This window comes from Acanthaster planci, linkage group LG07, assembly GCF_054643075.1.
Source record: "Acanthaster planci isolate LZ-2023a linkage group LG07, COTS_SCS, whole genome shotgun sequence".
NCBI lineage: Eukaryota > Metazoa > Echinodermata > Asteroidea > Valvatida > Acanthasteridae > Acanthaster > Acanthaster planci.
Genome location: NC_141783.1, coordinates 3,293,720 through 3,316,916, shown reverse-complemented (window position 1 = coordinate 3,316,916; position 23,197 = coordinate 3,293,720). Strand labels below are relative to the sequence as shown.

Below are 23,197 nucleotides of genomic sequence, written 5' to 3'. Positions count from 1 at the left end.
AAATGCAATACAGTGAAAACAACAATTCATCTTACACTGGCATCTGAAATGATCAGTAAAAGATTGCAGTTTCAAACCACCACTGGCTCAACCAAGATGGTCCCTTCCGAGTACAAAATTTATATTGGTGACTATCTAATTCTTATACAGAAATTACATTCATGTAACTAAATAATTCCTTGAGATTGGTTTACACAGTCAATGGGCATTCTTAATAATCACTAGTCACAGAGCAATCAAAACCATTTGAAAGGCAAATGAAATGAGAGAATAACCAAAAGAACCTGTTTTCTATTAAAATGTTTCAGTCAATTCAATCAGGTTAATCATCTAGTTGATATATCGTGTGATTTATAAGACAAGGAAACAATGACACTCACCAATTGTTCCCAAAATATGGCTTTACATGTCCAGTTTAGAGGTGTGCAGTACGTGTGTCTACTCCTAACAACAGTCTGTGGGAAAGTGACCTGTTGGTCTTGGGTGCAGGCCCTGGCTAGCTGTGGAATTGCCCTGAGGCATGCAGCCACCAGACCTCACTGCTTCCCATCACTCACTGATTAGGACAAGATTACACCAGTCCACCCAAGGTGGCTGGTTACAACTTTCCTCTGTTAAAGCATTGCTTTCCACAGCAATGATGGCGATAACTTAATTATAAAATCACGGTAAATAGGGTGCAAAATACAATTTTCAAAATGCAACAAAATACAACAGCTCAACAGTTCTCAGTGAAGTGTCCATCAGGGGTATTCTTCTACTTGGTGAGGAGACCGGCTTCTTTTTTTTCGTAAAACCTGTTAATTGTCTGACCCATTGTTGATGGAATCCGGCTGATGTCTTGGTAGGCAAGGTTGTCAACACGTGTTATTCTGTTCGATGCTGAAGATTGGAGATGATAGGGGTTGGAGTGCTGCCCAGCCCCTATCCTTGTGGAGCGTCTCAGAGGAATTTGGTCAACTTCAGCACAACCTCCAGGCGGTTCTCCCCCAGTGGAGCCAGGGCCTGGCTGGGAAATGGGGGTCGCTGCACTGGAGTTGGCGGTCGTCTCTTCAGAGGCTTTGGCAGTCACAGTCGGAGTGCCCGAATGGGGAAGCGTGCCTGGACCTGCTGGCTCCTCAGCAGCCTGCTGGGTGGTCTCCTCTGTTATGCCAGGATCATGGGGCTGTTTTGAGGGTAGATCTGCAGCGTGGTTGACTGGACCCTGTGCTGCATTGCCAGTGTACATGGTTATTACAAACTCGGATGGATGCAGGTTGACCACGCCATCGTCATCCACTAGGACGCCTTGTGGGGGAGTCTGTGTTGGGGTACTCTGGGGAACGCTGTCTCCCGTATCGAGGAGCTCCGTTCGTGTCACCCTCTTCATGGGTTCAGTGCCGTCGGCAGGCTGTACCAGGTACACATTCTTTTGTGGTTGTGCGATGACCTTGTAGGGCATCGGCCTCCAATGATCCGCAATCTTATTTCTACCAGGAGCGTGGTTCCGTAGCAGCACTCTCGTCCCTGGAGCAATGCCCTTGTCATTTGCCTTGTTGTCCCGTCTCTCGTAGCTTCCACTGGTGTGCGGCTACCCAAGGCTCAGTTGGTGGTGCTTCCCTGTCATCCTCGCCAAACCTCAACATGTGGTCAATTGGTAGCATCGGTTCCCGGCCCATGAATACATAGATGGGGGAAAGGCCAGTGGATGCATATGGGTTGCAGTTATACATAAAGGTTAACTCCTGTAGGTGGTCTGGCGAGCGTTTCTTCTGTTCAGGGGGTAGAGTACGAATCTCGCTCATTCGACGCCTTATCCAGTGTGGTGAAATCAATTGCAAGAGCATCTAGTGGTTTGTCTGTCTGAAGTGTGCCAACAGTCGGACGTACTCTTGGAGTAGGTGCCTTCGCCACCGTGCATCTCTCGCAGTTCTTGCACCACTTTTCCACATCAGCGGATATGCCAGGCCACCAACATCTCTTCTGTAGGAGTGCAAGGGTGCGTTCCTGGCCTTGGTGGCAGCCTGGTTGTGTAGTGCCTCCAGTACCATTGGTTGGAGCTCTGCGGGTAGTAGCAACTGGTGACGCTCACCTTCCAGGGGGTCATGGCACTTGATGTAGAGTACCCCCTTCTTCTCAATCACTCTGTCCCATCTTCGCACAAGGGCTCTGACAGCATTAGACTCGTGCTTCAGGTGCAGCCAAGTGGGCTTGGTGCCGTATCTCCAGTTCCTCGCGAAGCCTCCAATGGCTGGGTCCTTTACCTGCAGTTCTGCTATTTTCTCCTGCGTGAAGCCCGGTAAGGTGGTTGTTGTAGGGGGTGCCTCCAGAGCTGTGGTGCTTCGTACGTTCGCCATCCTGACTTGCACCCAGGCAATGTCATGAAGGGATGAAGAATGGGTCAGCTCCGGTGCTGCATCTTCGATGTCTACTGGGTTGCGGCTAAGGGCGTCAGCATTCGCATTCGCTCTACCAGACCGGTACTTGACTTGGAACTTGAACTGGGACAACTGGCTCACCCATCTCATCTCTGTTGCCCCTAGTTTCGCTGTTTGGATGTAAGAAAGTGGATTGTTGTCAGTGAACACAAGAAATTCTGCCCCCAAGAGGTAGTCCCAAAATTTCTCCGTGATTGCCCACTTCAAGGCCAGAAGCTCGAGTTTCATGGAGCTATATCGCTCCATGTTGTGCTCAGTTGGACGGAGACTTCGGCTGGCATAGGAGATGACTACCCTTCCTGATTCTTGGTCTTGGGACAGCACTGCTCCCAGGCCATCGAAGCTGGCATCGGTTTCTAAGATGAAGGGTTTTTTGAAGTCTGGGTATCCAAGCATTGGTGGGGATATCAATCTCTTTTGCAGCTCTGTAAAGGCCTGGGTGCATTCAGGGCTCCAACGGCTGAGGAAGTCTTGTTCCTGACTTAGGCTTGGCCGATGTCGTCCTCTTTTCTTCCTGGATCCCTCTTTGGTCAGCATAGCGTGGAGTGGTGCTGCTATTCGGCTGAAGTGTTGGACAAATTGCCGGTAATATTCTGTGAGTCCAAGAAAGGACCGTAACTCCTGCTCGCTCCTGGGTAGTTTCCACTTGCTGATCGCTTCCGTCTTACTTGGATCTGTCGCCACTCCTTTTGCGGAGACGATGTGACCCAGGTACTGGCACTCCTGACAAAGGAAATGGCACTTTTACCTTGAGGCCATGGTGTCTCAGGCGTTCCAGGACCACTTCTAATCGCTGTAGGTGCTCTTCAAATCCACTTAAGAATATCAATATGTCGTCTAGGTAAAGGAGCAAGCTATTATAGTTGAGGTCGCCCAAGATCACCTCCATAAGCCGCTGGAAGGTAGCGGGGCTGTTGCTTAGCCAAAAAGGCATCCTGAAGTACTCGAACAAGCCCCCTGTGCCTGCACGGAAGGCTGTCTTGTGGATGTCTTCTTCAGCGATGGCCACCTGGTGATATCCTTGGGTAAGTCGATGGAACTGAAGTATTTGGCCCCCTGTAGAGAGTCCAGTGCTTCATCGATGCGAGGCAGGGGGTAGGTGTCACTTTCGGTTCTCTTATTTAGAGCCCGATAGTCCACACACAACCGAATGCTCCCATCCTTCTTCCGGACGACCACAACCGGTGCTGCGTACGTACTTGTAGATGGCCTGATTATTTTTTGTCGCAAGAGCTTCTGCAGATGAGCTTTTACCTCTTCCATCTGGTGTGGCGGAATCCTCCGATGAGGCATGCAGACTGGTCTCTCATCATGTGTTGGGATTTTGTGGGTTATCTTTGTGGTGTAGCTGAGGTCCTCGTCATCATGTCAGAACACATCTTCGTAACTCCTCAGAAGTTTGGTGAGCTGTCTCTGTTGGTCTGGGTTCATTGTTGTGTTGTCCATGTCGAGAGAGAATGGTAAAGGTCTGCCTTCAGCTGACATGTGTGTAGAGGCACGTTCCACATGGGCCGTCTTTACCTCTCCGGGATCAATGGTGCCGCTCCCACTTCTTCCTGGAGTACTGCATCCCTCAGCCTCAAGAACCTGTCCACCAGTCATTACTCCAAGGCGTGTCCGTGGCTGTAACCACACATCCTCACCACCAATATTGGTGACCCTTACCGACACTAGCCCATTCTGGATGGATGAACAGGTACTGACCACTGCTATGTTGCGTGGGAGATTCCCAGTGTGACGACCTCTTTTGAAGATAGACTTCTTGGTGCCCCCATTGATGTGCACGTCACGACTCGGTGACTCTGTGCCGGTAGAAGAATCGGCTGCCTCCCAGCAACCTTGACGAACCTCACCTTGGCATCTGCCTTGTCCTCAATCTCACAAGCCAGCAAGGCATCTGTCCACGGGTTGCCCCGAATGGTCTGAAGATAGCTACCGCCATTTTTCTCAACCAGGGCTGAGCAAATCTCCCGGATCACATTACAGCCCAGCAAACCTGTGAGGTTGGCACTGCTTGCTGCAGACGTTGGTGAAACAAGCACTGCCACCCTACCTAGTTGGATCCCAAGGATGTCCATATCCAGTTCCGTGTAGCCAAGATACGGAACTTCTATGCCGTTGGCAGCATACACTTTAAGCCAACCAGATATATCCTGTAGAGGTTTCCGATTCTCCAGCAAGTGATAGATGCTGATAGATGCTGACTTCACTTCCAGTGTCGAGGACAAATCGAACGTTCTGTCCCAAGACTAATATGGACACCTCAGGGCTCCTTGCGACTGCCCTTTGGAACACCTCCGTGTTGCAAGTGCCAAAAGGGGAGCCATCTTCCTCCCCCTCCACCGCTTGGCTCCTTACGATGGAGGGCTTGCTTTTGGGGACATTTTCGGGTCTTCGTTATCCTTCTGGGAGGGGTGGAATGTTGGTGCACCTGCCCAGTGGTCTGGTGTTGTCATCGCTTGTCTCCTCTTCTGGGGGCTGGGGCATTCTCTCGCAAAATGGCCAAAGCCATCACAGTTGAAGCACTTTACAGACCTCCTGGTAGGTTTGGCCACGGGGGTGGGGGGGTTCTGCGGTGGTCTAGTAGGCCTCTGAGTTTGGACATCCTGCTGTGACAGTAGGCGCGACACATGTTCACAGAGATTAGTCACTGCTTCCTGAGTCGTAAGTAACTGGGCTCCCTGGTGGTCAAGCTGGGCTTGCAGCATATTTGTTTGCTCCGTGGTCTTGGCTGCCCTGGACATTGTCGTGCTGGAGGATGTCTCCCAGGAGATGACTTTACTGCGTAATTCTGCGAACTTCATATCAGGGTTCTCTTGTACAACCCTCCGAACCTCCCTTCGCAGTGTGGGGTCTGCCAGGCCAGCTGCAAAGCACTGGCAGAGAACAGTGTCCTGGTCCTTGATGCTGTCTGCTGAGGATACCAGGACGACCCGCCTCAACAACTTCATGAGTTGGAAGGAGAAATCTTGAATGGACTCCCCCCCCTCGCTGGACTCTAGCGTAGAACTCACCCCAACGGGACGATGGAGTGTCCTGCGGGCACAGGGTCTTGATCACACGGTCCAGAATCTTCTTCGGGGTGTCCCTGTCAGCTGCGGGGCAAAGTCATATTTCATCTCTTGCTGCGCCTTCAAGATGGTCCAGTATGAACTGTACCCCCTCTGACGCCGACTGGTCACTTGTCATCTGGCGCATATTCTCGACCCATTCTGTGACTTCTGTGTCCTTTTCTGTGCGGGGTCGCCCAGCGAGCTTGGAGCCCCGTTCTCTTGGGACTACCACAACTTTCGTCTTCTGGTGGGGCCCTCCCTGCTCTTCTAGCCGCCTGGTGAGCTCCTTTATCTTCTCCTCCAGTTCCTCCATGGTGGGCGTCGGTGGTGTCTATCACACGCCCAGTCGTTCCCTGCAAGGTTGCCAATGTTTTCCTACCAACCCCTTTTTGCTTGAATCCTGTCTACAACGCAATGTGACCGGACCAGGTTCCTCAAGCTAGGCTGTTTTATAAGCAAACAACCACTTACGATCTTAGGCAAAATAAAAGGGGTTTGTGGATTGGCTATAAACAGAAAAAGAGGAAATACATGCAATAAGTAAAATGGAAACTTAAACACAACACACTTAAGAACAGATAACTATGCAGCAGGAACTATATACCCACAAAGAAAACATAATAGACCTGATACAGGCTGTATAAAGATAAACTCAATTCCAAAAACAGAGCGAATATCTAATGAGGCAAAAAGCAGTAGCATATGGTGGAACACAGTCTTGAGCACAAAATGCTATTTAGGTTTTCAATCATCAGTGGTTCCTGGGTAAACCTGAGCAGCGATGCGGCAATGATCGTATATCAATTACTGGAGCAAACTAAAATTGAAACACAACAACTTCAACTCTGAAGCAGCAATATCGATACATACAGTATGGCGCAATCCTACAGTTCATGGATATACAACAATCGATAACCTCACTTCCTAAATACCAACATTACACTCAGCCAGATGGCCTAAGGGTTTTTTACTCCTGTAGGCTCCAACAAAATAACAACTTCATTGTTTCTACCAGAACCCTGCCACATGTGGTGTATGATCAGGAATAATGATAAACAGAGGCACTGCTCATTATAACAGTGTTATACACACATTAGACACAGGCCTGTGGCCTCATGATCTGAGCCAATTACTACATAGAAAGTTCAACAAAAAACATGACAATCTTTGACCATTTCAACCCTAACAAATCTGCAAAATCACACTTAAATGCAATACAGTGAAAACAACAATTCATCTTACACTGGCATCTGAAATGATCAGTAAAAGATTGCAGTTTCAAACCACCACTGGCTCAACCAAGATGGTCCCTTCCGAGTACAAAATTTATATTGGTGACTATCTAATTCTTATACAGAAATTACATTCATGTAACTAAATAATTCCTTGAGATTGGTTTACACAGTCAATGGACATTCTTAATAATCACTAGTCACAGAGCAATCAAAACCATTTGAAAGGCAAATGAAATGAGAGAATAACCAAAAGAACCTGTTTTCTAAATCTTTCCTCATTCAAAGTTGCAAAAAATGATTTGAGAGGGAAATACCGGTAGCATGTTATTAAGAATTAGAATGGGTATATCAATTACATATATACATGCACATGTAAAGCAATGTATCGGTGCATGTATTGTATATGTACACGCACATGTACCTATGGTACCAATGAACACAAAGTAACATTCTGGTCAAGCAGATGGGTAATCTTTCCAGTGCAGATGTCATAACACACCAAACCTGCATTTACATATACCAGAACATGTATTTGAGGTGTTTACTTTTTATAGGTAGCTTTTCTGTTTTCACTTTTACATTTGTATTACATGTACATGTAGGTCTTTTCAGAAAAATCTTATGTGAGAGAGAGATGAATCAGTGGTCATAAAGTATTCAAAATATATCAATTTTGTGCTGGAACTAGCGGAACATGAAGCAGCAGGGCAGCTCTGAAATGGTTCTAAACTCTGCAGATATTTAGTGTCAAACTAAGAGTGTTTAAAGATTTGTAGCCAAACTTTGACCAGAACTGGGGGTCACATTTTTCTGTATTTCTTAACAATTACATGTATAATGTGGTGAAATTCCATTGTTTGCCGTGTCTCCATGCATGGTCATGAAATACATGTACATGTAGGTGAGATTTATCCTCTATAAAGAACCAGCATGTTATTCCTGCATACATGTACCAGCTCCGGTAGACGTGATAGACATGATGCCACTTATCGCAGTTGCAAACAAAATGCTTGGGCTTTGTGCATAAAATGCCCAATGCTGTATTCTGCCCTATAACAATACTACATTCATTTCAGATTTATGTGTATGTTTACACTGTACGTTGGTGGTATTGCATTGTGTTTTAGGAATATCAGATTTTATAGGGAAAAATTCTTGTCTGTGCACTTGAACATGGACCAGGATATGTACACATACAGGTAGAAGTAAAGTGACACGAAAAGGCTATTTTTCTTCATGTGAATTTTATAAGTTACAAATGGTTATGAGCGTGTAAGTTTTTCAGACATCCATCTAGTACATTTACATATGTATAAGATGGGAATTACCCATTTTCCCAAGTGCATTATACCTTTATTTTCTTTTTGTCATATCCTAAAACGTGGTATTTATAACAATTGATAAAAATTAATGATGTCAAATACATGTTTATATGTGTACATGTGCACATAAAGTGTAAATTATTTCAAACTAGGGTAAAAAAGGACATACAACTTAGACTGTATCACTTTTGCCTGAATTATGTTTTACCAAGAGGGCGATCCCTTGCACGTTTGTACTGGTACTTGCATGGTAGCGTCCAGGTCTTTTGCAATCTGGTAATTGTCTAAAAGATTAATACCAGCGCTTTCATATCATTAATAAAGAACTTTTGCCAAAAGGATTTTCAAGTTGATGATTATTAAAAGACTGGTATGAGTCCAATCCATTCAACTTCTTCCCAAAATATGTGGGAAAAATAACAGAATACTTTGATGTTTGAAAACATTTTAGGATTTCTTTATAGGACACTGTGTTTTACCATATTGATGCTGGTACGTAAATGGATTTTTTTTTAATAAGTGTTCAAAAAGATGTACATGTAGTGGAACAGTGGGGTTAGTTTTCCAGTCGCAAGTCAATGAACGATAGAATTGTAATTTTTGAACCGACATATAATGGTAATAGTGGCTCCCCAAAATTCTTTTTAACAGTTATGACATTGATCAGATTACACCAACTTTTTTCTGGACAACTTTCATTTCTTTGTTTTGATCGATTGAAAATGAGGTACAGTACATACACATGTACAGTACCAGAACAGGTAGGATCTTACCCAGTTTTCGCCCCCTGCTGTAGCATCACTACAAATGCTACAAATCCTACTTGCACTAAATGCCTTGTTAACACTCAGCCAGGGACCATGTGTGACTGGTCAGGAATTCAGGTGAGCCACAAGGCCTCAAAATGCCTCAAGGGAATTTTTTTATCCGTATTGTGGCGGGACAACTGACACCTTTTTGTGGCGGACCAGCAGACTGGCCAGATCGGAGATAGAATTGACCTGGCCTACCCCACAAATATATTTATTAACCTTACGCAAGAATGAGCGGCTATCCTGACGCAAGGGGGATATCAGTTAACGAACGGTGGACTATGCCTTAGGGGCTGTTCGTTTGGTGGAAGTTTACCACCGCTCTGTGATTAGGTAATTGATCCCAATGTCAATAAAGATTACAATTAATGTCAATACAAGTGATACAGGACTGATTAAATCTCACGGTGACCAGTGACTTCTAAGGCAATTATATGATTGGTTTATTCAATGTCAGTGCTCAGTTATCCGTTATATACAACAGCAATTAGCTATATACAAAATTATCCTCACAGGGATAATTGTCCTACGTGGTCAACTGCACCACGAACGTGATTAATAAGCCTTATCCTTAACCTACACCAGAATAACCCTCGCAGTGATCAGGGTAAACCCTCACGGTGATCAGGGTAACCCTCACAATAACCAGGTAACCCTCACAGTGATCAGGGTAGCCCTCAAGTCTAAATAAATAATCTACTGATGGCTTATAACTGATAAGTCTTGACCACAAAAGCAATTACAATCTTCGTAACTGTACAACGCAACAGGGTACACTTATACAAGAATAATCTATACTGCCTTACAAAGCAACACAGTTCCCAAACTGCAACAAGGTTTAAGGTGACTTAAATAACCCTCACCCACTTTAAGTTATTATGAAATAACACAGGTAAGTTGATTAAGAAGGCGAATATAATAGTCCTCACCAGACTCTAACAGAAACCTGCACCCAGTAAACCTCAACGAGGAAAGCAAGCTCCCAGACCAGGACCGCAACCAACCGTCGCTATGCCAACAAGCATGGAACAACGGCACACAATCCTTCTAGTCTAAGCTTCGCTAATTCCCCAATTAACTGGTTCGCTCGGGTTCCCTAACCCTATAATCTACCACTTCTTAAATAAACGAGACTGTCTAACGATTCCCAATCTTCAAAGAGATCTGATATAATCGGCAGCTCCGGCAACTGAGAACAAGCACCACACTAACCGATCGCACCAGGTACACTTGAGGTAGATCCCCAACCACCAGCGGTCGTACGTCAGATTTACTCTCAAAACACAACACAACTCTACAGAGCTCTGGTTAGCACGCTGCCATCTTGAGAAGTCCCGGCAACCCACGCAGCCAGCGCCAGACCTAAGGTAATGCGCGCCTCTGATTGGTTGCCGCGCGCATGTTTAATGCATGATTAAGACGCGCCTGAATTATTAATGAGCCAGACTAAACACAAGTCTGCACAGCTACCCTGTTTTGCCACAGTATCAATGACCTGATAATGGGAGTTTAATGTGTAGGAATGTTAAGGGTTTACAAAGACCACTGCTTGTGATAAGGACTTTCTTGCATCCCCCATACATGTCCTTTTATTACAAATCATGGTTCAATGCAGATCCCAGTGCAGCCTGTCTAAAAATAGGGTGTAGAGATGATTTACATTTGATGAAAATTTCCTTGCATGTAACTCAAAATACCAATCATACAAATAACTACATACCTGTAAATATACATTACAAAATGCTGTTCACATGTACATACGTGTGTTTCAAGAAAAATCCCTTCAGGTTAAAGAGAATCCTTCCTCACTTACTATGAATTGAAATAATATGACATACACAGTGTTGAAAACTGATAATTCCTGACTCCATGTACATGTATAACATGTACAGTACAGTAGTTATGTTAAGTACAGTTAAGTACAAATGCAGCTCAGGGAAGAACAACATGTTGGTAGGCCTGCTAACTGTTCTGTGCTATCTTTATTTTGTGGGAATTTAGTGTAGTCCCAGCAAAGCTGATTTTCCTTAAAACAAAATCTGTCAGTTCTGTGCAGAGTATGTTGCACACACAGTACAATGTAAGTAAAGACTGTGCTCAACATATCAGCATCGTTAACTGACATCAAATAAACACAAAATCACCTGATCTGGAAACACTCCTATTTCTTAATTTGGAAACGCTGGATAATATGACGGTTTTCTAGATCAGACAACAGTATTTGGAAATTCTGGACCATGTGACTTTGTCTCCAGATCAGGCAACCCTTGGAAGGTTTCCTAATTTGGAAACGCTGGGTCATGTGACATATTCTTTCCAGATAAGGCAACCCTCGGTGAGTTTCCTAATTTGGAGACGACTCTGCTCAGCTAGCAATATTTCCTGATTAGGAAATGTGTCACCAGAATGGGGATTTGGATTACTGTTTGGAATTGTACCGGACTGATGTATAGTTTGGCCCGTTTAACCTACATATAGATTGCTAAAGTCGGGCAGGCCAAACTACAACACAGAGGTCTAGAGAGCATGTATGTGTTACGCCCCAACTATAGCATCAGTCCCAACTATTGTTGGGCCCTGTCACAAGTCAGTGATATTTTACGCCAACTGTTTGATTAATTTAAAGACACAAACTGTATGCTGCCAAGTTGGCAAAATTTCCTTATATGCCCTGTTATGCAAAGTCAGGTGCGGTCCTGTATGGTTCACTCCCGCATGGGTACATACTGGGTGTGGTCCTGTGTGACACACACTGACAGGCCTGTGGTGTGATAGCAAAAGTTTGAGCGATGGCTCTGAAACTAGAATTTTATTAAGCCTTCAACCATTTCAACCTTGTTGATGTGGATTGGAAATCCTGTGTTGGCGGTAGCCATAAGTTGGGAGAGCGATTTGCTGCCCCAAATTTTCAGGAGAAAAGTTGAAAGAGAAAAGTCAGGCTGTGACAATTTTCAGTGTGCTGTAAGACCTCAGGAGCCAATATATACTGTAAGTGTTCTTTTTAATTATTTTCTAATATTTAGTCATTATTTTTTGGTCTAGTATATGTAAGTGTTATTACTGTATATAGCTGCGACAATGGGGAGTTCAAAAGCCAATTTTGGTGACTGTTTTGATAATGAAGTTTCTCCTTTTGGGTATGGAAAATTAGTAATTTGGTTAAATGGTGCACAAATGTTTGCCGTAAGATGTACATGTGTATTAGCGAACATGGGTATGATTATTCAATATTTCAGGGCTCCTTATTACAGAGTCGGAGCTCCCGTAATTGGACCTCGTTGAATACCGTGACGCGATCAAGCCAGGTCCTACATTGGCCGGATAGGGACAGCAAGTCTGCCGGAGGGGGACGCGGCTACCTACCTGCCTTTTGGTCTACTTAGTCAAGCCCCGACTCACCTGCATCATCCTCAATGGATCGGCTGAGAGTCATGTAAGTAACATCGGCACATCTGACAAGTGACTAACTTTCCCTTTGAACAGTCCGAATTTGGGCTAGTGGTAATTATTAACCAGCCCACCAGCCTTCTAGTTTCTATAAAATCCATTTTTTTTAAACTGTTAATCTTCTGTATTTTGCTCCCCTTTCATCAAATTGTTTTTGTGGCTTGTATATTTGTAAATAAATTAGTTTCCATTGAATTTTGAAGTTAAATTATCTGTTTGAGTGTACTGTGTAATTTACCGTGCACGCATTGCATGTCAGAGGGTAGGGGGGACCCAGGCTTGTAACAGGCCCGTCCCAAATAAAGTGCTACAGTTGGGCCGGCCAGACTGCAGCAGAGAGGTCCTGTGTGCATGATGTGCCCAGCATGTGCCAAAGTCATATTGTTTACAAATGTCATGTCATCGGTCATAGGACTAGATGAACAGATAAAGTGCCACATTTTAGATGAATTGTGTCAAGTGTTAGACACATTGACTTGCGAAATGTTGCAACATTTTCCATAGACATTGTTCAACAATAGTTGGCCCAGCCCAACTGTAGTGCTGCAGTTGGGACTGTCCCGACTATAGTTGGGACTTATGCTGTAGTTGTGGCGTAACATATGTATGTGCCCAGCATGTGCCAAAGTCACATTGCTTACAGTGTTATCGCACAGATTGACCCTCCTTCTATAACAGTCAAAAATTTCTTCCACTTCATTTGCCCCAGTACACAAACCCATATGGGAAATTTGACTGGTTTTGACTGATGTGACAACTTTATACTATATTCTCTGCTCTGGCAAGTACTCAGGTAGGTACATGTAACTCATACGTGTCAAGTTCACAACATTTGGTCTTGTTTCAGATGCCCTTCTCTGAACAGGGGGCAGAGCTATTGGACAACTAATTTGAAACGTTTCGTTCATTTCGTTTTGCATCGCGTCGTATACGTGTAATAATTTCTATACTTGTAGAGGTCATGGAAATTGCCCCCCCTTTTTTTTAATTGTTGGTTAACTTTTTCCCCCTTCCTATAATGCATCGACCCAGAATTGTTCTACCCTGTAACATAATGGACTTGACCAAAAGTGCCACATCAGCAGGGACAGGAAGTTGCCTTCATTGTTTCTCATGCAATGTTCAAGGCAACATCATCTTCATTAAAGTCACAAGCTTTCCTGTATTCCTGACTGGTGTATTTCCATTATTTTTACAGGTATGTTGATATATCCTTTTATCTTTCATTTCTGTATTATACCTTGTCATAGATATCATTGGAATTGTGTTTTGTTATTTTGGTACTTTATTTTACTAACAAGCGACATGAAGAAATCAGTTGTTTAGTCTTGAGACATTGAGATAGTCAATTCCTTGAGAGTGTGAAGCTTTCTGTAGGAATAACAAGGTTCCCTCCTTGACTAAAGTATTCTTTAGAACCTTACTGCATTTTTGCCAAGTTTTCTGAAAGACAAGGTTCCAGACAGCTGTGATAGTATGATTTTAATATGATGAATTATGGTTCATGTCAAGACAGCTGATTTGTGAAGTTTACTTAATTTGGACCAAGGATTGTTGCAAGGTTTCCTGGATGCCAGAATTAGTTATGTATAAATAGTGATTTTAGTTAAGACTGATTTCTGAACAATCATTTTGTGTTTTAGAGTTAGAAGTTTTTGTAAGTTACATGTGTCTTGTGATTTTGCCGTACTACCTTTACTTAGAACAAAGGAACCTTGAGACATGCACATGGGTCAGCCAAGACCATGCTGAGTCCAGTGCATGACTCTTGTTCATTCAGCCAGATATAATCCCCGATTGTTTATCTCAGCCACCTGTGGGAAAGTGCAGTTGGGCTGTGTGATGGTGATATAGACTTAGTATGGGCAAGTATGCCAGAGAACAGCATATTGATAATTGCTAAGGCTAGCTAGTATCGATATTGTGTTAGGTTGATAGGTTAGCTCATGGATAGATATCGATATCGCAAGTGTTTTCTAGGCAATCAGAGTTTTAAGGAATTTATCTTTGCGTTATGTGTTTTGCCAGAATTTGTACTGACTCAATCATTTCTTCATTGTTTCTCATGCAATGTTCAAGGCAACATCATCTTCATTAAAGTCACAAGCTTTCCTGTATTCCTGACTGGTGTATTTCCATTATTTTTACAGGACTGCGTATCACATCATATTTTAATGTAACACCTGCACATGTATGCCCTTTCGGTCATACACGGGTGTAACATACTGTCACACCAGGGGTCCGACTTTCCCCTCAGTGGACCAAAAAAATAACTAACCAGTATGGTAGTAGGTACACAAGTTTTGGGAGGTCAAACAATCATACTTCAAAATCGATAAACCGTTTTTTTTTTTTTCATTAGACAAGGAACATTTATTCTACCAACCCCCCCTACCAAAAAAACACTTGTACCCAAAACCAGTTTCTAATCGAATTAGTAAAACGTGTAAATACCTAATTATATCCCCCCTACGGCCATTTCGTGAAAATAAATAAACAAATCTTTACCACTAATTAGTTAATTATTCAAGCCCCACCAGGCCACCTTCATAACAGTCAACAGTTTGCATGGGTGGAAGAATGCCCACGCTCGTGTACCATGCAGTTCTCTGCAATATGTCTGCCAGCTCCTTGGAGTAAAGCTGTCTCCAGGTGGGTGCACGGATGAACATCAGCGCCTGGGCTGATCTTCCAGGAAGGTCGAAGGATGGTTCTCCCTGCTGGCCTGATGGTCGGCCTTAAACCTCTCTGTACGGTTTCACCTCGAGCTGGGTGGGGTAGCTAGTTCACTAAGAACTGTGGAGCGATACTGGTGCTCGTTTATTCATAAAGATGTTTGTTCACTCAGAACAAATATAATGATCCTTCGGAATGACGGTTGTTCACTCAGAACAAATGGTTTCCTCAGAATGAAGGTGGTTCACTCCGAACAAATGGTTCACTCAGAACCAGCAAGGTTTTAAGTTCCCCTCAGGGAAAACCCTTTGAAAAAGAATCCAAATAACCTTCAATAATTTTTGGCCATTTAAACACATCTTTTAAATGAGCTTACAATTATCTTATACAAAATAAGCATCAACATAAATAGAAACCAAGTAAAATTAACTTACAGTTTGATTTCCAAACTGGCTTTTCTTCAGGGCCACGCCCTATGTACAGTACATGCAGGACATGTACCTCACCACACAGGTGGACTACCCTTCCATACACCACTAAGGCTGCATTGGTAGTGCCTAACAGCACACACACAGGGGAGTGCCTTGGACTAAAGTTACTCAAGCATGATTAATTTTTCTTTCTACCAATATTTATATAACCACGGTTTTCACACATTTCCCAACTTGTGATGTTAATGTAATATAAACATGATTTATAAACTTCTCACATTGTGACACATACTGAATTGTAAATTTCGAAAGAATGCCGATAATCTGTCTTGTAGGTGGCTGTTGTGGCAATCAAAACAATTCCCTGGGAGCAGTAATGTAGATTCAGAGCAGTATTGTTGTCGATCCTCCGGGTCGCCGCCATGCCCATGGCCAACAGCCTCGAGTTGCAAAATCTCTTTCTGAGTGTATTGGTTCGAACTGACCAGGCCATATTTCTTGTGCCTCATCAGCTCCTTCAATGTCGTTTTCTTTGTCAAATGGACATGACAACTGATCGCTGTGATCAGAAAAAGCAATAACACTGGAATTATCGGCGCTTGAGTTTGACATGATTGCAAAGTCCAATGCTAACACTTCTACATAATGTACATGTACTGTACATGTCTACGCGTCATTACATAACAGGGAACAGTCGCCGGATAAAAGACTCTGTCCTACGGCGTCACGATTCTTTGGAATTTCTTTGGACAACTTTCAATACCTGACAGCTGTTGTAGCTTTTGCTTCCAGAACGGAGTGAAATAGGGTCGTGAAAAACTATAATTTTTAACATATTTCCGCACATTTTGAAATTATTCAGATGTGTTTTCTTGCTATATATATTTGTTTTATGTGCTGGTGCATGTTTTAAAAGAAATCTCCACAGCAAAGATTATCCCCTTTAAGCAGTAGTGTTACTGCTCCAATTAATTGCAAGTTGAATTAAGTTTTGGGGGGACACATCTACATGTACTATAAGGTTATGCTTTGTGTAACTTTGATGAATGTACTGACATACGTACATGTAGTGTTGGCCTACATTTACCGTACATCTACAGGTACATGTGTCTTTGGCATAATGATACATGTAGGGCCCACACACACCATGCCACTGTGATCTTGGACTGGTCCCCGTCCTTATTGATCTATTCATAAGCTGTGAGACGTCTGGGCACCATGCATGGAATGGGGACCTGCGTGATATCCACGGTGCGGAGCTGGAGTACTTTAGAATTCATTATGAAGCACAAGGGTGCGGGCAGTTTCATAAATGATTATAAATAGATTTATTCCTGGACACTTGTTGGCAAGGAAAAACTAACAGAAGAATCCCACCAGAAAGTGATCCAGATGGCCACGTTCTCGCATTTTGTTCTCCAACTCACCATTGAAGAATGCAGAAGACACATTCCTCGCAGAGAGACCTTTGATACAAATTTGACAACAGCAGTGATTACTTGCTTACAACATTGCACCACAACTAAATTGTAACTGTTGAAACAATTGACAAAGTTTTTTATTCAATGTATATTGCTTAGGTATTCTTTCTTGTACCTGTGTGTCTTGTCAATTTGAAGGTACCATTATAGGACTCAGAAAAGCCAGAAAAGCTGACCCATGAGTGGTTCCTGTTAAAAACATAGAAAAGAAAATTGTTTAACTAACGCAGGGAGGCAGGTACTTGACATTTTGATTTACACACTGTACCGAGGGCGGTCCACTGCAACAGTAAAAAAAAATGGGCTTCAACAATTATAACATTTGCCGCATTTCTACCACACAATAATTCTAAATTCGCACCACGTGAAATTGTGCTTCATAATTCACATTTGTCATGCTTTACCTTCCACAGTAGGCCAGTGATGTCATAAATGGCCATGCAAAATAATTTTGATCGGATGCTGATCAAAGTCACACTCATGCATGATCAGAGGCAACACCAGAAGGAATAGTTATTTAGCAAGGCGTGCAGGTGTAGCACTCTACCACACAACAAGTGCATTGTACATGAGGGTACATTTACGTGTCCAAACTCAAACCAAAGTTCAGAAAAAAATTCCAAACTGTGTATTAAACAGAACCGAACCAAACCTTCACTTCTGGCACCTGCCCGGTAGGTGCAGCACTAAGGCATACACAAATCAAGTAAACATGCACAATCCACATTGGCTATTGACGCATACATGTACATGTATAGAATAGGGTCATGACACGACTTATTGAAAACATGTCCACAATACGTTTGTGCATGTTCATGAGTTCCACACATACAGACCCCTTGATTATGTGCCCAAATTCCAAAAATACAATGAGGCCTACATATATACAGCATCAGTCCCAACTACCTACAATGTATAGTTTGGCCCGTTTAACCTACATGTACATATACATGTAGATTGCTAAAGTCGGGCAGGCCAAACTACAACACAGAGGTCTAGAGGGCATGTATGTGTTACGCCCCAACTATAGCATCAGTCCCAACTATTGTTAGGCCCTGTCACAAGTCAGTGATAGTTTACGCCAACTGTTTGATTAATTTAAAGACACAAACTGTATGCTGCCAAGTTGGCAAAATTTCCTTATATGCCCTGTTATGCAAAGTAAGGTGCGGTCCTGTATGGTTCACACCCGCATGGGTACATGCCAGGCATGGGGACCTGAATAGTGTTTTATAGTGCCTGCTCACTGAGGCGTTGTCCAGCAGGGGTAGCCTTAAATACTGGGGTGTGGTTCTGTGTGACACACACTGACAGGCCTGTGGTAAGATAGCACAAGTTTGAGCGATAGCCCTGGAGCCAGAATTTTATTAAGCCTTCAACCTTGTTGATGTGGATTGGAAATCCTGTGTTGGCGGTAGCCATAAGTTGGGAGAGCGATTTGCTGCCCCAAATTTTCAGGAGAAAAGTTAAAAGAGAAAAGGCAGGCTGTGACAATTTTCAGTGTGCTGTAAGACCTCATATGTGCCATATTTTAGAGGAATGGTGTCAATTGTGAGCATAAATGTGGCCAAGGTTGAGAAATTTTCTACAGAGACTGAATAAGCCAGCCCTACTGCAGACCTACAGTTGGGACTCTCTCTCCTAACTATACTTGGGGTGTGACAAGACTGACTTGAAATAAACTCAGGGAATAAACATCCAGCTGCTTTGCCGAATGCCGTTCAGGTTTCTGTAAACACATGCCGTGCTGGGAACCCCTAGCTCTTCCCATTTGAAGAGGCTTGTAGTTTGTATATGTTTTCTCAAGCTCAACTGATGAGGCAAATTGGAAATTGTGTGAAGATGAGATGGTCAGTGTTGTTAGGGGCATGAGAGGAGAAAAGAGGAAATGGGGCAAAGTTACTGCACAGTATCTACCAGGCATACATGTAGGCCCAACTGCTAACATAAATTCTACAAAGTAAGCTATAACATAAGGAAAACTTACACAAGATTACACTGCAGTTCCAATATTCTCCTCTCAAGGAAGACACAATCTGCAGCCTCCACCGCCTGCCTCCCTTGGCTGACCATATAATGACCAACTTGTTTTGGCATTCCCGTACACACTGTACTTGTATATAATGTCACACTTCTTGCACCGTACCGACAGCTTCTTTCCCTCTTTCAGACCTTTAACTGTGAAGACCTTCTACACCACAAATTTGTGGTGCTGCCACAGTTTGTTAAAACAAAATTAAACAGTTGCCACAGGGAGGAAGCCGCAATACAGACTCTGCATTTTTTCCAGTTCCTGAGGATGGTCCACTGCTTGGGCTTGGCGAAAGTGATGAAATGTTCAACTTCAAAAGGATGTCACAAAGCTCCAAAGGTACACCAAGACCTTCGCTTACTACATCTGCTGAGAATTGATTCAGTGCTTGTTCTTTGGCCGCTTCCAACAAGCAGAGCACACTCTTCAATCCAAACTTGGAAACCAGTATACCAAGTTTTTCGTCATCAGAGAGTGGGCCTAATAATGAATTCAAAGAATTCAAGTCTGAAGAAAAGAACTTAGACAATGAGTCTTTGAAAGCGTTGATGGTCTCTACACTTTCCTGTTCCTCTTTAAGTAGTCTCCCAACATTTATATGCTTTCTTTTAGACATTATGCATCGTGGTGGTGTGGGGAAAAAGGCAGAAACAGACGGTAAATACGGCATAAAATTGAAAATTCAGCACAAAGTAACAGAGAGAAACTCACAAGACAAGAATGGCTTTGGTAAAACATGCGGCATGGCATATTGTAAAGAGTGGTCTGGTACCTTAATCTGCAAATATAGTTTCATATATCAATGCCGCACAAAGGCGCTGACCATTCGTTGGTACACTGTTTTGTAATATAATTGATACACACAGCCCAGGATACCAGTTGTGTAGGGTCTGTAGCTGTACAGATAACAGTCAGGAATAATGCAAGCCCCATATTCGGCTGCATTTGGTGATTCGACTAAGTGGTTGTCTTTTGCCAAACTCGGGTTAGAAATTTGAAGTTTTCCTACTAAATATCTTGTCAAAGTTTAAACAAGTACATTTATTTGTCTATACGTGCGTGGCAGCCTAGGTAGGGCGGTCAGAATGTTAACCGTGCCTTCCGATTTGCTTCCGCTTTGTATGGCTTTATTTCATAGACACGAAATTATATGTTTAGCTTATAATGTCAGTGCACAAATGCTGAGGTTATTGTTCCATAGTACACGAACAAATATCACCTAGGTATACATACCAAGTACATTTGTCTCCAAGTAGTCATTATCTTCCTTTGATTTTTCTTCCTTGGCAGTGGCATCATCTTCGCTGGTGTACTATTTGTGGTACCCATATTCCAGATGTGGGGAAACGATTCAACACTGAACGATCTGTCAATAGAGGACCAATCGGTTGAGCTTGTACGTTTCGTATGTTTGGGGAATCCATAGGCCTTTTCACACTATGAACGTCCGATCCATGTCTAAATCTACAGGTTCCAAACCGTGTTGACTTCTTAAAATTTCAACATGATTCAATTCCGCTCCGTTTTCACACTGCAGAACACAGCGCCAGTATTTTTGCTACACGTGTAATATGCAGACAAGCATGTACAACACGTAGATCCCCCGAGCATTTGGTCTCTTTGAGCTTATGAACAGTGCTAAACTGCAAGACGTGGGACATGCTCTGCTTGGGATGGAGTGCGTCTAGATGCACACTTTCTACGGCTGTTTCATTGCTGCTTATACACTTGTCTTTTGCATGCACATGTGGGTGCCATCCACTAATTCAACTCTCATTGAAAACAGTGTAAAATCAGCATTGTTCAGGGCTCAACGTGCAAGCCGAAATCCCTCATGTTTTTTGAACAAAATTAAAAAATTTTTCTTCAGTCCTTAATTTTTCTATTTCTTTCCAGTTTTCTGTTGGTTAACAATTAGCGCAAAACAAAATCACCAAAATTTCCGAAGTTTCCATGCAGCCATTTTTCAAATGGCATCCCTCTATTCTACCTCATCGTTACCAAAGTTGGGGTACAGATATTCATTAGATCTATCAGATTAGAGCTGGAAGTCTTAACGCAAAAAGAGGTCATAGTGTTTGATGAACATCAAATTAATTTTAACAGAATTGTAAAACTCGCATTTCTTAAATAGTTCATGTGAACCTTTTCTTTCATTCAGTCGAACTTTTATTTCCACAATACTTCAGGTTACATACAATCCCAAAAAAATGAGTTAATGAAATTTTATTACTAAATTTTACATTTGCATGCAAAAGCACTTGGCTCAATGGAACTAAGAAGGTTGCAAAGAATCAGAATCATAAATTAAAACCATAAACATTACATGAACAGTTTGGAACGATTAAGTCGTCTGCAACACTCGTCAATTGCTTTGATGCATTCCCAGCGCTAGTATAGAATGATTGGGTCGTCTGCAACCCTCGTCGATTGCTTTGATGCATTCCCGGCGCCAGTATATTTCAAACTGGCCCAGGCCAAGAGATGTCTTCTCATTTTACAATGACCTTGACGGCATTCAGACGGACCAGATCAAGCTTCTCCTTCCCCCGCACCCCTTTGCAATTACTTATCTTCGTCTCCCTCTTGAGAATAATACACGGACCAAAGAAAGTGCAAAATGTGCCTTAGATGAGGACCCATTCTTAAGGTCTGTGATTATTCCTGAAGAGAGGGATTCCATATTCATTGTAGGGGCTGAAGGGTCAGGAGAAGCAGAGGAGGCCAGGGCAGCAGACGGTCCGGATGGTGATGGGAGATGTGTGGGGATGAAGAGAGTAGATGAAGACATGGATGACGAATCAGCGATCAACTCGTGTTTCCACAAGCTATCAATCTGACTCGCCATCTTGCGCAACATCTGCAAATCCTGCAGTGGGATTGTAACCATCTTTACTGGGGTGCTGGTGACTTTGGGTGACTGTGATTCCTGTATTTTGAAGAACAAGCGAAAAGACAGTTGCTTTATTGGAATGTTCTTTATCTTTTGTTGTGCCGAATTGCAATGGAAACACACATGATGGCATGTGCCCAGTATTCACAGCTGTCCGACTCACAGCCAAGCCGCGTTGCTTGCCTGCCATTCCTTTTGCACAGTTCTTTGTCTTGTTTACTTCCAGACATTATTTTGCAAATGTTGCACTTATTTTAGACAGGTTTGTTCTTAGTCTGTTCCTTTTCCACACATGAGACACAGACAAAGCAAGATGCCAACAATGCAATCACATTTTGAAATACATATTTTGAGTGAACTGGCTCCTTTTAGAGCCATACATTTTCACTGAAGAGATTATTTATATGTCACGTGGAGTTATCGCAAACCCCAAGCCTTCAACCATTTTATGTCACAATACTACATGAAACTTTTGAGCTTTGATGTCACAGGCGGGCCGGCTGGCACACTGGGTATCACAAGGCGGCTAGCATGCTTGGTGTCGCATAATGGCTGGCGTTATGGTGACACTGGGCAGTAATGGGACTGAAGACCAGGCACTCCTTGATGACACCAGACCAGGCGGTGACTGGCATACAAGCATCAAGATGCCACGGGAGTGAGCGGAGAAACCACCGGAGTCCCCTTCTGGCTATACCCAGTAGAGACTTCAGTCAGATGTCTCTGTATCTAAAAGAGCCAACATGGTGGTCCTTGCCACATTACCACATGTTCTTACCGCTCCAAAAAAGGACTTACAAGGGCGAACTCTGCTTTCCCTTAATTAATACACTTATTTTACATGTACGTTTAAGAGTTCTAATGCAAAACACAGACTTATATACATGTATACACACCCATTAATTTAACATGTGGAAAAGCAAAGGTTTACCCCCAAAGTGAACAAATCTATCTCGGCATCGAATATGCTTCATGGTGCCATATGACCAGATGTTCACACAAAAATGCAGGTGCAGGCCAAAGCTAGACTGGCTGAAAGGTTTCTCAGCTTTGAATTAACCACATGCACTGATCCAAGCTAAGAATTTCGACTTTTCAATGACAATGCTCTTAAACAAAGAGAAATTGTGCAGTCCGAGTCTCTCACTTAATCCCACTTCGAAGAAGGGAAGACCAAGGTGTTACAACTTGGGCAGACATGAAAGAGATAAACATTTATTGTCTAGCTCGAAATTTCAGTATAGAGGGATAGAGAGCAATTAAAATGGCGCACACAGAGTATGCATTAGGAAAACAGAGAAAATGGACACCAAGTAATTTCTAACCTCAGACCATCGTGAGGTCTGGGTTACATTAGTAAGCTTTCACCTTACTTACTGTTTCATCTCTCAGTCATAT

At 43.1% G+C, this 23,197-nt stretch overlaps 2 long non-coding RNA genes across 6 annotated transcripts in view; one reads left to right on the top strand and one right to left on the bottom strand.

Annotated features, from left to right (window-relative positions):
- Positions 1-20,229, bottom strand: part of LOC110990249 (uncharacterized) — a 35,473-nt gene extending 15,244 nt beyond the window's left edge. The window contains exons 1-6 of one of the 3 annotated variants that reach the window (XR_015425955.1): positions 20,140-20,229; positions 18,862-19,386; positions 16,990-17,063; positions 16,821-16,859; positions 15,397-15,952; positions 14,682-15,268 (exon numbers count right to left, since the gene is read on the bottom strand). This is a non-coding gene — a long non-coding RNA (uncharacterized LOC110990249). Of the gene's footprint in view, positions 1-14,681; positions 15,269-15,396; positions 16,860-16,989; positions 17,064-18,861; positions 19,387-20,139 lie in introns of those variants that run through there. The other 2 variants (XR_015425954.1, XR_015425953.1) reach the window with 2 other exon arrangements.
- The window catches only part of LOC110990251 (uncharacterized), a 40,174-nt gene extending 19,892 nt beyond the window's left edge, over positions 1-20,282 (top strand). For 2 of the 3 annotated variants that reach the window (XR_015425958.1, XR_015425957.1), the window contains exon 3: positions 12,091-14,172. This is a non-coding gene — a long non-coding RNA (uncharacterized LOC110990251). Of the gene's footprint in view, positions 1-12,090; positions 14,173-20,196 lie in introns of those variants that run through there. The other variant, XR_002599793.2, reaches the window with a different exon arrangement.
- The last annotated feature ends 2,915 nt before the right edge of the window (positions 20,283-23,197 follow it).